At 44.4% G+C, this 13197-nt stretch overlaps 1 protein-coding gene across 1 annotated transcript in view; it reads right to left on the bottom strand.

The window, feature by feature from the left end:
* Positions 1-10886: 10886 nt before the first annotated feature.
* The window catches only part of LOC141375048 (uncharacterized), a 45787-nt gene continuing 43476 nt past the window's right edge, over positions 10887-13197 (bottom strand). The window contains exon 10 of the mRNA XM_073926422.1: positions 10887-11049. The gene's annotated coding sequence lies outside the window, so the exon portion shown is untranslated. The remainder of the gene's footprint in view (positions 11050-13197) is intronic.

Raw genomic sequence — 13197 nt, 5'->3', positions numbered from 1 at the left:
AAAGGGAACATCCAACAAGGTACAAGACAGACAAGAAACACTACAAGACAACAAAACAGGCAACATCAACAGACACAAGACAGGGAGGTGAACAGGCAAGACGACATGAAGGGAGGGAGGGAAGCCAAGCCAGACCCAACAAGACAAACAAGGGAGGGATGGGAGGGCAAGACCAGGGAGGATCAGGAGGGACAGTCCAGGGTGGATTCAGTGGGTCGGGGGCCCCAGCAGGGAGCCAGGGTGGAGCCGGAGGGTCCGTCCAGGGTGCAGGGAGGGAACACCAGGGAGGAGCAGGAGGGACGACCCAGGGAGAGTCTATCAGGGGAGACAAGGCAGGAGGTCGGTGGGGAGCCGGCTGGGCTGGAGGCCTGTGGGGAGCCGGCTGGGCTGGAGACCAGAGGGGAGCCGGCAGGGCAGGGCGCCGGGCTGGGACCGGCAGGACGAGACGTCTGGATGGGGCCGGCAGGGCAGGGCGCCGAGCTGGGGCTAGCTGGGCGAGACGTCTGAGTGGCGCCGGCAGGGCGAGACGTCTGGGTGGCGCCGGCAGGGCGAGACGTCTGGGTGGCGCCGGCAGGGCGAGACGTCTGGGTGGCGCCGGCAGGGCGAGACGTCTGGGTGGCGCCGGCAGGGCGAGACGTCTGGGTGGCGCCGGCAGGGCGAGACGTCTGGGTGGCGCCGGCAGGGCGAGACGTCTGGGTGGCGCCGGCAGGGCGAGACGTCTGGGTGGCGCCGGCAGGGCGAGACGTCTGGGTGGCGCCGGCAGGGCGAGACATCTGGGTGGCGCCGGCAGGGCAAGGGGCCGGGCTGGGGCCGGCTGGGCAAGGCGTCTGGGTGGCGCCGGCAGGGCAAGGCGTCTGGGTGGTGTCGGCAGGGCAAGGAGCCGGGCTGGTGCCGGCAGGGCTAGACGTCTGGGTGGTGCCGGCAGGGAAAGACGTCTGGGTGGTGCCGGCAGGGCAAGGAGCCGGGCTGAAGCCGGCAGGGCAAGACGTCTGGATGGCGCCGGCAGGGCAAGGAGCCGGACTGGGACCGGCACTGAGCTGCGCTCTGGGGCTGGAGCCGACACTGGAGGGCGCTCTGGGGCTGGAGCCGACACTGGAGGGCGCTCTGGGGCTGGAGCCGACACTGGAGGGCGCTCTGGGGCTGGAGCCGACACTGGAGGGCGCTCTGGGGCTGGAGCCGACACTGGAGGGCGCTCTGGGGCTGGAGCCGACACTGGAGGGCGCTCTGGGGCTGGAGCCGACACTGGAGGGCGCTCTGGGGCTGGAGCCGACACTGGAGGGCGCTCTGGGGCTGGAGCCGACACTGGAGGGCGCTCAGGGGTTGGAGCCGACACTGGAGGGCGCTCAGGGGCTGGAGCCGACACTGGAGGGCGCTCAGGGGCTGGAGCCGACACTGGAGGGCGCTCAGGGGCTGGAGCCGACACTGGAGGGCGCTCAGGGGCTGGAGCAGACACTGGAGGGCGCTCAGGGGCTGGAGCAGACACTGGAGGGCGCTCAGGGGCTGGAGCAGACACTGGAGGGCGCTCAGGGGCTGGAGCCAGTATGGTGGAGGAGCCCTTTCTCCTCCTACGCTTCCTTATTTTTGGTGGCGGGAAGCTGGCCACCTCTTCAGACACTGCTGGGCACTCCACTACCTCTGAAAGTGTTGCAGTGTCTGTTTCGGGCACCTCGAGGGATGTTGCTGCCGCCAGGGTGGTTGCTGGATGGGCTGCAGTGGGTTCAGTCACCTCTAGGTGGGTGACAGGTGAGGAGGGCCCGTTCTTCCTCCTCCGTCTCCGTTGGTGGGTCATCGGAGGACTGGGGATTTGGCAGTCTGTGAGCGGGATTGGCGGTGGGCCAAGGGGAGGCAGGCCACCGTCTCCCTGGCTGTGGTACAAATAGCTCACAAACTGCCAGAATGACAGTATCCCCAGCATCCCCATCTCCCAGGCCTGAAGGGGGCTGTTGAGTCCAGCATTGAAAGCCTCCTTCAGTGCTGTGGTGGTAAACTCAAGCCCCTCTGCTGCGTAGACAAACTGGTAGGCAAACTCCTTGACTGAAGATTCCCCTTGATGAAGACCAAAGAGTTTGCCCAAACGTTCCTTCTGCTGGCATGCAGAGGGACGTGAACTGGGAGATGGGAAAAGGAAGATACCCATATTTCTGCTGAGTCCTCTGTTATGGCCAGTTCGTACTGTCACGGTTGTGGTGGGGAAAAGGAGCGAGGACTCAAGTGCAAAGAAACAATGGGTATTTATTAATAATAAAATAAAAATAAAAAGCAAAACAAAACTACCCCGAGGGGGAAAACATTAACAAAACACACAAACTTGGCTCAACAAGAACAAGGCAAGACTGGATCAGGAACACGGGGAGTGTAGACAACGAACTGGCAAAGGACTGAAAACATGAGGGGGATTATAAAGCAAAAAAGTAAATTGACACACAGGTGAACACAATTAACTAATAATGGGTTGACAAGGAGGGTGGGACTAGACAATAGACGGGAGAGCGCATGACACAGAGAGACAATACAAGCCATGCGCTCACATAACACAACACTGAAGCACACGACAAAAGCACGTGACCACAATGTAAACACCGAGCCACGTGCTTTGACAAAAGACGCAAGACACGAGCACACGATAGATAAACACCTTACCGTGCGCTCACACATAAGCAACGCGCATGCTTCATCTCAGCGCCAACCAAAACTGAAACCAACTAGACGGAGGCGCCGAGAATGAAGCAGTGCGCTGCTGACAGAACAAACACAAACACTAGTACAAGAGCGCGCGCGTCTGAGGGACGCAGAGCGTGCGTGGCCACATCATGTGGCAGCGCGCACACTCTGCGTACACCCACGACGGCGCGCGCGCACACAGAGACAGGACCAGACATTGAGTAGTGTCAGAGCTCTGCCACCAAAACAAGAATTTACAAGACCAAAGTGGCAGAACCCTGACACAGACGCGCTGGACTGTGGCATAATAAAAGCTCTGCTGCTTTGTGTCGTCGTGCACTGTGCCTTTAAGCTGACATATATATGCTCATACAACTGTAGAAGAGTAACGGTAGACTGACCTGAGCGGCTGTTCTCATCGCTGGACGTCTCTGCAGCTTTGATGCGTTTGCGCAGAGCGTATGGTTTGACTCCATCAGAATCACTCTGCAAATCATCATCCGCTTTCCTCTTCACTCCTCTTCCTCCTGATGTGGATTACAGTCAATAATGAATTATTAATAATCGATTATTTCAATATTGCCATTTATTTTACTCTGGGATTCAACAAATGGCAGCAGTGCTCCAGTTTTCCAGTCATTAAGAGTGGACTGACCTGAGCTGGACGCCTCTGTGTCGGCGTCTACACTTGTGTTCTCCAGCTCAGCAACTCTGATGCGTTTCCGGTGGGCAGATGGTTTACCTCCACCAGAAACACTCTGAAAAGCATCATCTGCTTTCCGCTTCACTCCTCTTCCTCCTAATGTGGATGACAACACAATGAACAATACACTCCTAATCTTAAGAATCATTTATTTTTTATGCCAGTAATGAAGCTTTTTCACGTTTGTTTTCAACTCTGAAAACTGGACTGACAGTTTCAATTTACTACAACTTCTATGTTAAGCTGCTTTGACACAATCTACATTGTAGAAAATAGTTTGGACTGTGGGGGAACCCATGCCAACATGGGGAGAACATGCAAACTCCACACAGAAACACCAACTGCCCCAGCCGAGGTTCAAACCAGCGACCTTCTATCTGTGAGGAGAACATGCTACCCACAGCACCACCGTGTCGCCCTATTTGAATGATTTTTTGGCACAAATAAAAGTGGATAATTTTCACACATACCGTGTATTTCTGCCAATTCAATTCAATTCAGCTTTATTTGTATAGCGCTTTTACAATGTAGATTGTGTCAAAGCAGCTTCACATAAATGGTCATAGTAACTGGAACAGTGTGGTTCAGTAACTGGAACAGTGTGGTTCAGGTTTTAGTGTTTAAGTTCAGTTCAGTTCAGTTTAGCTCAGTTCAGTGTGATATAATCATTACTGAGAGTTCAAACACTGAAGAGCAAATTCATCGATGCGTAGCTCTACCAATCCTGAACCATGCGAGGCAGTGGCGACAGCGGAGAGGGAAAAAAAACTTCACCTGATGGGAGTGAAGAAAAAAAACCTTGAGAGAACCAGACTCAGTTGGGCACGACCATTTTAATTTCTCCACTGGCCAAAAGTCTTGTGCAGAACTTCATTCGCCGTGGTTTATGCTGGAAGATGGCTTCAATGAAGACTCGTCTGTCCCTGGAGCGTCGCTGGAATCAGACACATGTTCTCCACTCCCTACGACCATCAGCGCACCAGCAGCTCAGGATATGGCCTGGTCCCAGATATGGAATCCTTGGGATCATCACGTCGCTGGTCTTGGATCCAATCAGTGACTCCGCCTAATCTGAGGACCTCGGGATGAGTATCCCCAGGTGAAAATAGAGAATAAAGAGAATAATTAGCGTAGCTGCTGTTCATAGTGTATTTAAGCAAGATGCAGAAGCCAGTGTGGAACCCGCTAGGTGATGCATTGAGTGTATGCTTTACTAAACAGATAGGTCTTTAATCTAGTTTTGAACTGGGAGAGTGTGTCTGAGCCTCGGACGTTATCAGGAAGGCTATTCCAGAGTGTAGGAGCCATGAAAGAGAAGGCTCGACCTCCTTTACTTGATTTTGCTATTCTAGGTACTACCAGAAGCCCTGAATTTTGAGATCTTAAAGAGCAAGTTGGTTCGTAGCGAGACAGAAGGTTGGTTAGATAAACAGGAGCTAGATTATTTAGAGCTTTATAGGTGAGAAGTAATATTTTAAATTCAATACGAAACTTAACAGGCAGCCAGTGTAAGGAGGATAAAATTGGGGTGATATGATCATATTTTCTAGACCTGGTCAGAACTCTGGCTGCTGCATTTTGTACTAATTGAAGTTTGTTAATAGAGGATGCTGGGCAGCCAGCAAATAGAGCATTACAGTAATCCAGTCACGAAGTCATAAAAGCATGGACTAGCTTTTCTGCATCTGAGATGGATAGCATATTTCGTAATTTAGCGATATTTCTCAGATGAAAGAAGGCAGTTTTTGTGACATGGGATATATGGTTTTTAAAAGTTAGATTGCTGTCTAATATGACACCCAAATCTTTTATAGTAGAGCTAAAGCTAACTTTGTATCCCTCTAATTGTAAATTGAGTTGCGAGATCTGCTGTGTGCAAGATTTAGGCCCAATAAGTAATAATTCTGTTTTGTCGGAGTTTAAGAGAAGAAAATTGTTGGTCATCCAGTCTTTGATGTCTTTGATACACTCAGTTAGTTTAGAAAGTTCAGACGTCTCGTCAGGTTTAGTTGAAATATATAATTGAGTATCATCTGCATAGCAGTGAAAGCTGATCCCATGTCTTCTAATAATGTCTCCCAGAGGTAGCATGTAAATTATAAACAGTAAAGGGCCTAAAACTGATCCTTGAGGCACCCCATACTTTACTGGGCAGATTTGTGAAGGCTGTCCATTAAGATTCACAAACTGGTAGCGGTCAGTTAAGTATGACTTAAACCATTGTAGAGCCTGTCCCTGGACACCTGTAGACTTTAAGCGATTTATGAGGATATTGTGGTCAATGGTATCAAATGCCGCACTAAGATCGAGTAAAACTAATAGCGAGACGCACCCTCGGTCAGCAGCTAAGAGTTGCAGCTTGCCTCTGTATTATGAATTTTAAGTGATGAAACTGTAGAAAAGTGTGATTCTGTAACGGGAGACTGACCTGAGCTGCTGTTCTCATCGCTGGACGTCTCAGCAGCTCTGATGCGTTTCCGCAGTGCATAAGGTTTACCTTCACCTAAAACACTGTGAAAATCATCATCCGCTTTCCTCTTCACTCCTCTTCCTCCTGATGTGGATTACAGTCAATAATGAATTATTAATAATCAATTATTTCATTATTTGGCATTTATTTTACTCTGGGATTTAACGAATGGCAGCAGTGCTCCAGTTTTCCAGTATTTCTCCAGTCATAAAGAGTGGACTGACCTGAGCTGGACGCCTCTGTGTCGGCGTCCACTCTTGTGTTCTCCAGCTCAGCAACTTTGATGCGTTTGCGCAGTGCATAAGGTTTACCTTCACCTAAAACACTGTGAAAATCATCATCCGCTTTCCGCTTCACTCCTCTTCCTCCTAATGTGGATGACAACACAATGAACAATACACTCTTCAGAATATAAAGATTGAGAAAATCCCCTTTAAAGTGCCCGAATTAAGTTCAAATCAACATTTGAGTTCTGACATGTTTACAGTAGAAAGTGTTCAACTTGATGGAGCATGATCATAATATAATATTGTATTGATTTTGGCCATAATAGATAAATCAATCACTTTGATCCAGACACTGTATTGTTGCCTAGTGGCCAAAATCTCCGCATGCTCACTGGATTTAGCAGCTAACTGAGTGAAACACTTTGCACCCTGCTTCATGTTTCAGAATCTTCAGTGGTGATAAATGTATGGTGCTGAAGCTGTACAAGTTTTGATGGAGACACACCTGAGCTGGTTTTCTCTTGATAGCTGCTCATCTCTGTGTCTCTTGTGTTCTCCAGCTCTGCAACTCTGATGCGTTTCCGCAGAGCGTATGGTTTGCCTTCACCTAAAATACTGTGAAAATCATCCTCCGCTTTCCTCTTCACTCCTCTTCCTCCTACTGTGGATTAAAACACAACGAACAATAAACTCTAAATCTCAATCTTGATTTTTATTGTCAATATTTCATTAAAAAATCCTAACATTGAGAAAAAATCCCCTTTTAAATAGTCAAATTAAGTTCTTAGCGGTGCAGATTATAAATATCAAACACTCAGATTTACAGCAGCAAGTTTGTAAATAATTTCATGCTTCTGTCATATTTCAGGCCCGTAGCCAGAGTGTGGGGGGAGGGGATAGTACAGAATTTGTCCTATACATAACCTCATTTGTCCTATTTTGGCTCCTACACCATCATAAATTGTGAAAATAACCTGTTGAAAAAAGCCGAATCATCTGTTGACGTCACATCAGTGTGACTTTAGCTAATCAGTATGCAAACTAATATTTTTCATGAGTCAAACATCCTCATCCAGCAAGACAACATACAATATGACAAAAGTGAAGTCATCTTTCACTACAAGTAGCCCAACGTTTATTCTGAATCTTGGACCTTATTCTTGAAGAAGAAAAAAAACACTATGAAGGTTTTGAAGCCAAAAGCGGCCCATGTTCAAGGTAATATTAATACTAATTGGGCTATTTTTGTTATCCATAAACCTTCAAAAAGTGAAGCTCTGCATTATTAATATTATTATGTTTTAGAAGGACAAATTTTGACTGAGGAAAGTTCAATGTGCTTGCCAGTTTATTTTCTCAATAAATGACAAAAGACCACATTTTTTTCATTTAAAACTTTAACTCTTTTTTTTAAATTATATATGATATCCTCTTAAGGGCCAAGATGTTTTTTACATGCATTTTTTTATTTCTCTTTGCTATTTGGGCTTAATGGAACCTAATTAGAATAAAAATCTAAGTATCATCTTTTGATATGATGTACTTTTAGAGAAACATGGTGTCCATATATGTGGACTCGTGGTCTGAATTTACATAAAACCCTTTCCTGAATGTTTTTGAATGCATATATAACATAGCAACATGACTACCAGAGAGTAAAAACAAAATTTTCCCCCCATTTCTGAAAGTTCAGAATAGGGTTTGGGACATTTCATATGCTGAAAACAGTTGCAGGATGACACTGTATGTCTGTAACAAAATATAAAACATTCAAAATATTTTAAATAGCCACTTCTCCCTTTAAGTAATCGATACAGAACTCCTATTAGTAAAACAAATCAGTTTAAACTTTCATTCATCCCCTCAGCTGTAACGTTTTTGAATTTAGGGTAGAATTTTGTATTGTATTATGTGCTTTGAGTATTATGTGTGACATGCGTGTATGCTGCAACCAAATCGCCTTCGGGAAATGTATAAAGACTACTTGACTGACTGATGATGATGGACATTCAGACAGCAGTAACGTCACCCCTCAACTGCAAAACGTTTCTCTACAGACAGTGATAACCCAGATGAGAAATTCTACAACAGAAATCAGCTAAAGCTAATGAGTCCCTGTCATCTGAGTCGCTTTGCTGATCTTTAAACTCCCGCTTTAATCAGCTGTGGTTTTCTTTCTGTCCAATGACAGTGCGCGTTTCATACAAGCGAAAGAGGGTTTAGCTCAACTTGAAGTGAAAGTTGATTTTGGTGCTTGACTGGTTGCAATTTGTTGATTGAATGAACAGCAGGCAGCAAAAGAAAAGAAAAGCAAGTGGCAAATAGAGAGAAAAGCATGTCAAACATACTTGACCGTTGTGATGGTACGAGCCATTCTATAGCAGTTCCCCTGCTATTAAAAGGTCAGGGCACTATAAATAAAGACATTTTGCACCACACTGCTAATACGATTTTTGCCATACGCTTATTTCACGCAGTCACCATTTTGAAGAACCAAAGCGAGGCTGCAGTGGGAAGAAACCCAGAAGTATAAGACCAGAACTGTAAACATTGCATTGACAACACAAACCTCAAGCTGTTGCTGATATTTCAAAATGCAGAAATAGTGTGTAAACATCACTTTAATATCATTCAGTGAGTTTAATGTAACCCATTAAAAGCAGATTAGGCATCAAACAACATCACAGTCTCTTTAAGAGTAACACACTCAAGAACTCCTAGACTTCAGTTCATGGCAGCAGGTAAACACTGTGGGGGCTTGCCTGCTTCAGCCTATGTAACCCGGTGAGTTGACAGGTGGGCAAATCGAAGCTGGTTTTTAATAAAACAAATATAATCTGCATATAATAAATAATATTGGTAAAGATATTTGCGAATTGCTGCACATCCTGTGTGTATTAAGCAATGTTTAAGCAATACGCACAACTGACTCGCTCTGCGCTGGACTTTAGACCTCCTCTCAGCTGGTCTATTGAACAGTTTAGTTCCTCAAAATAGCAACGTGCCAACAATGCGCCTCAGCACACCTCCTTTTTTAGAGCAGTACGCAAATGTATTTGCTATTTAAACAGCGTGCTGCAAAACGTCAAAATGTCCAGCTGAAACTAGCAAACAACAGTTGCATCACACCTTAAACCGGGTGTATGACAGGGCCCAGACACACGAACACTGAAGCGTGAAGCAGCCACGAAGATCATTCGAGTCATCAAGTGGATCCCTCATCTGTGTTTGCACTCAGTAAACAGCGGTGGGTGAACTGATGACCTTCACGGCCAGTCATTTCTGTTTTATTAACTCAAGTTTGATAAATGGCATCTAAAATGTGTTTGGGAAAGGTTAGCTAACTAGTCCCATTTTCCTTAACTTAGCTGAAAATGAGCTCTGACATCCCTTTTTATTTTCACTGTTCATTCAGAACGGACCTTTGGGTCACTCAGAAGGCAGTGAAATGATAAATTTGTGTCACGTTCTCTTCCCTGATAAGATATACAGCCAAGTGCACAACGTTCCTAGTAACTCCAAGCAATACTTCTGGATTTCTTCCCATTTTCTTCCTATTCGATTTCACTTTTAAAAATGGCGGTCGCGTCAAATCCCTCTACTCTTGCAGATTTTGAGATTAGGGAGCAATAAGAAAATTGTGTCTGAAACACTGCCTGAGTGATCCTACAGCTATGTTTTTGGGGGCTGATGCTCCTGGTAGGGTTTGCCATGGCAAAAACGTTTTAGGTGACAGGTCAGACTACAGGTATGTGCCAAAAAAATTGGAATAATTTGTTTTAAAAAGTTTAACTTATGTGTTATTAGTTCACAACACACAAAATGAAGTATTTCAATCCTTTGTTTCAATTTAAATGATTATGGATAAACATGAAAAAACTCAAATCCAGTATTTCACAAAATTAGCATATTTCATTTGACCAATAAAACGGATCTTAAACACACGCTGGCCTTCTGAAAAATGTGTTAATGTACTGTATTATGTCCTCAATATGGAGGCGATCGGCCTTCGACAAAGTTGAGGTACTATTGTAGCCCAAGTTGCTTTGATATCGGCCTTCAGCTTGTCTGCATTTCGGGGTCTGTTCCCTCACCTTCTTCTGTCATGTTCAAGGTCCCGAAAGGTAAATAAGAATATCTGTAAATTAGTGCATGTGACATCAACAGTTCAACAGTAATACATGTGATTCACAACCTGTAATCAAAACTGCACACCTGAAGTAATTCTGACCTACGCTGTTAATGCTGTAGAGGGGACTCTTTCCTCTTTTGTCTGCACCACAGATGAACAATCGGTCTTCGATCTCTGCTAACATTACTGCACAACAGAAATGACGTTGTAATTAAAGAAATCTGATCTGAAATTCCTCTTCGAAATTATTATGACCTGTTAGCTACTGTCTTTGCGTAGGGCACCAGAGTCTGTGCCTGCTTCCCCAAAGAAAGTAACCTTTAGTCTCGATTTAGGGGAAGCTTTCTTTTGACGTTGCCACTGCTGCATGCCTCTGTGTAGTTAACACAATATATTAGTGCAAACAGTTTTAATAAAGTTCAAGCAGTTTTCAGTCAATTAATTTTACGTATTTGTGAGGCTTACAGCTGCTTAAAGGTTTAGTTCACCCAAAAATTGAAATTCTGTCATTAATTATCTACAAATGAAGATATTTTGCATTTAATCCAAGAGCTTTCTAATCCTCCCATAGATAAATCGTTGAATAAAGTTATTTTTGTTTAGCTTCATATAATTATAATTGAACAACTTATGTCACATGAACTTATTTTGACTATTGTGGCGAGTCAGAGGAAAAACACATACACAAAGCGTTGGTGTTACAAACAGGTCTCCGGAGGGTGATTTATTTATATAGTGAAGTACGTGAAATGAGATGAATATGGTGCTCTTCAGTGGATAGGTGCTCTGGTGCTCCAGGGAGAATGTGAGTTTGAGTGAGAGTTCTGGTGAAGGATCGGTCAACTGCTGGAGTCCGCTAGAGAGGAGAGACAGAGAGACACAGACATTAGCACAGGGAGTCATTAGCTGCGTTTCCACTATCGCGCCTAAAGCGAGCAAGTCAAGGCCAGTCGCGTTTCCACTGTCATTTCCGGGGCCTAATCGGGCCAAAGCGGGGCTTTCTTGGGGCCAGCGGCCGGCCTTATTAGGCCCGCCAAATACCTTGGGCCAGGCCCAGTTTGGCTAATCGGGAGGACCGGGAGAATTCCCGGTGGGCCGGTCCGTTTTTTGGCCGCGAGGGCCGGTGTCCCTAGCTCCAGAATCTGTTGCTCTCAGCAGTCACACTTTTTAAATTAATTTATTTACTTACTTGACTACAGTCTTCTTATTCATTATTTTACCGGAGCTCTGCTCTGCCTACAGGTTAATGATGATATTACTGATGAGTCAGTCCTTCATATACAACAGTTGTGGTCCAGTGGTTAGCACGTTAGATTACGACGCTGCCGATCCGGGTTTGATTCTTGTCTGAGTATGTTTTTTTTTTTTTTTAATTATAGTTTTATTGTTAAGACATATAATACTGTTAGGGTTTTTGAACATTTAAAGTTCTAAAGCAGCTGTTTTCTCAAAAAAAAAAAAAAAAAAAAAAAAAGACGTGATAGTGTAATTAGAAACTGAATTGGAAATGACCTTATTTTAATATAGTCAGTCGTGAACTGCGGTGGGCCGGTCTAAGGCTTAAAACTCCAGGGCTGAAAAAGAGTCCCACTCCGGCCCTGCCTTGGGCCAAGGAGGGCCCGCTGGGGCTTCGGGCGGAGTGAAAGGAGAGGCGGGCAGTTTTCTGGTTGCACATGAGCACATGCGCCAAACAAATAAAGAAATAAGGGAAAGAAAACATCTAGCCTTATAGTCTGGGATCTTTTTGCGTATGATCACCCTTATGTTTCCCTTTTAAAATGTAAGGCTGCTGCATAAAATAATAAAGTAGTTTAAATTTATAGTGACGTTCTTTGCTGCGTCCCCCTTTATGTTTCAATAACGCATAATAATCTTTACACCATATTAAAGATACAGCAGACAGTAAAGGTTTTCCAGAGTTTTTGTCAAGGGTAAAATGTTTGTTTGTGCGCGTTTAAATGCCTGTATGTGTGTGTGAGACCGGGCAAGAGCGCTCCTTCACAGCTCTGTTATGCCGCGAGCGGCTTTTTTCTGTATTTATTTTGGAGATAATACACAATATAAATACAACAGAAAGACATAAAACTTAACAAATTACATGCCCACTTTCATAGACTTTAAACAATATAGTGTCATATCTAGATAAAATAGCCTAAGCTATATTGAAATATAATTTAAAGAATTACAAATATCGGATATATATATATATATATATATATATATATATATATATATATATATATATATATATATATATATAAATCGCATTAAATAAATAAACCAATATAAAATAAACAAAAGCTAGCTATATGTAGGTAGCCTATATACAATACATAAATCAAACCGTTTTAAAGCCACTTATATCCTAACTTTCATTTTACAAAGACCTGTCTGGAAAAAAAAGATTTTCGATATTTTCTAAAAACAATTAACACCGGAGAAGGTTTGAAATATTATTTATAAAGTATTTGGTTGCGATGATATTAATCAAATCGCGCAAACAGAGCATCATTTGGGTGAGTGAAAGCAGAATCTTTCCTACCTTTTTTTCTGTCACTCAGTCCTGCGCAGCGCTCGCTGCTTTAAACGCATCGGGGGAAAGTCCAAACACAAAATGTGTTCTTTATCCTCAAACAACTGTTTATGTTTTTATATGATGTGGTTAAATTTATAAATGAAACTTTAAATGAAGAGCTTTAGTGAATAGCTGCCGAGCGCAACAAATATGGCTATATTTTATTAGGCTACTCGCTCTTGTGCCGGAAACACTTAACACGATGTCTATCAAAACGAGGATGTTATAAAATACATGCCATATCGAGTTATAAACGAGAATTTCTGTGGCTTTATATTATGGATGTGTGCGCTCTCTGTGTTGGGTCCCTCCGTTAGTGGCGAGAGCACTCGATGCACAATGCCAACAGTCGGTCGGCGACTAAAATGTAATGAATGGAAATACACAGGTCTGTGCGTATAGACATTTCATGTAATGCTGTACAGTAAC

The sequence above is a fragment of the Danio rerio genome, chromosome 16 (genome assembly GCF_049306965.1).
Source record: "Danio rerio strain Tuebingen ecotype United States chromosome 16, GRCz12tu, whole genome shotgun sequence".
Lineage (NCBI taxonomy): Eukaryota > Metazoa > Chordata > Actinopteri > Cypriniformes > Danionidae > Danio > Danio rerio.
This window is presented reverse-complemented; position numbering and strand designations above follow the sequence as displayed.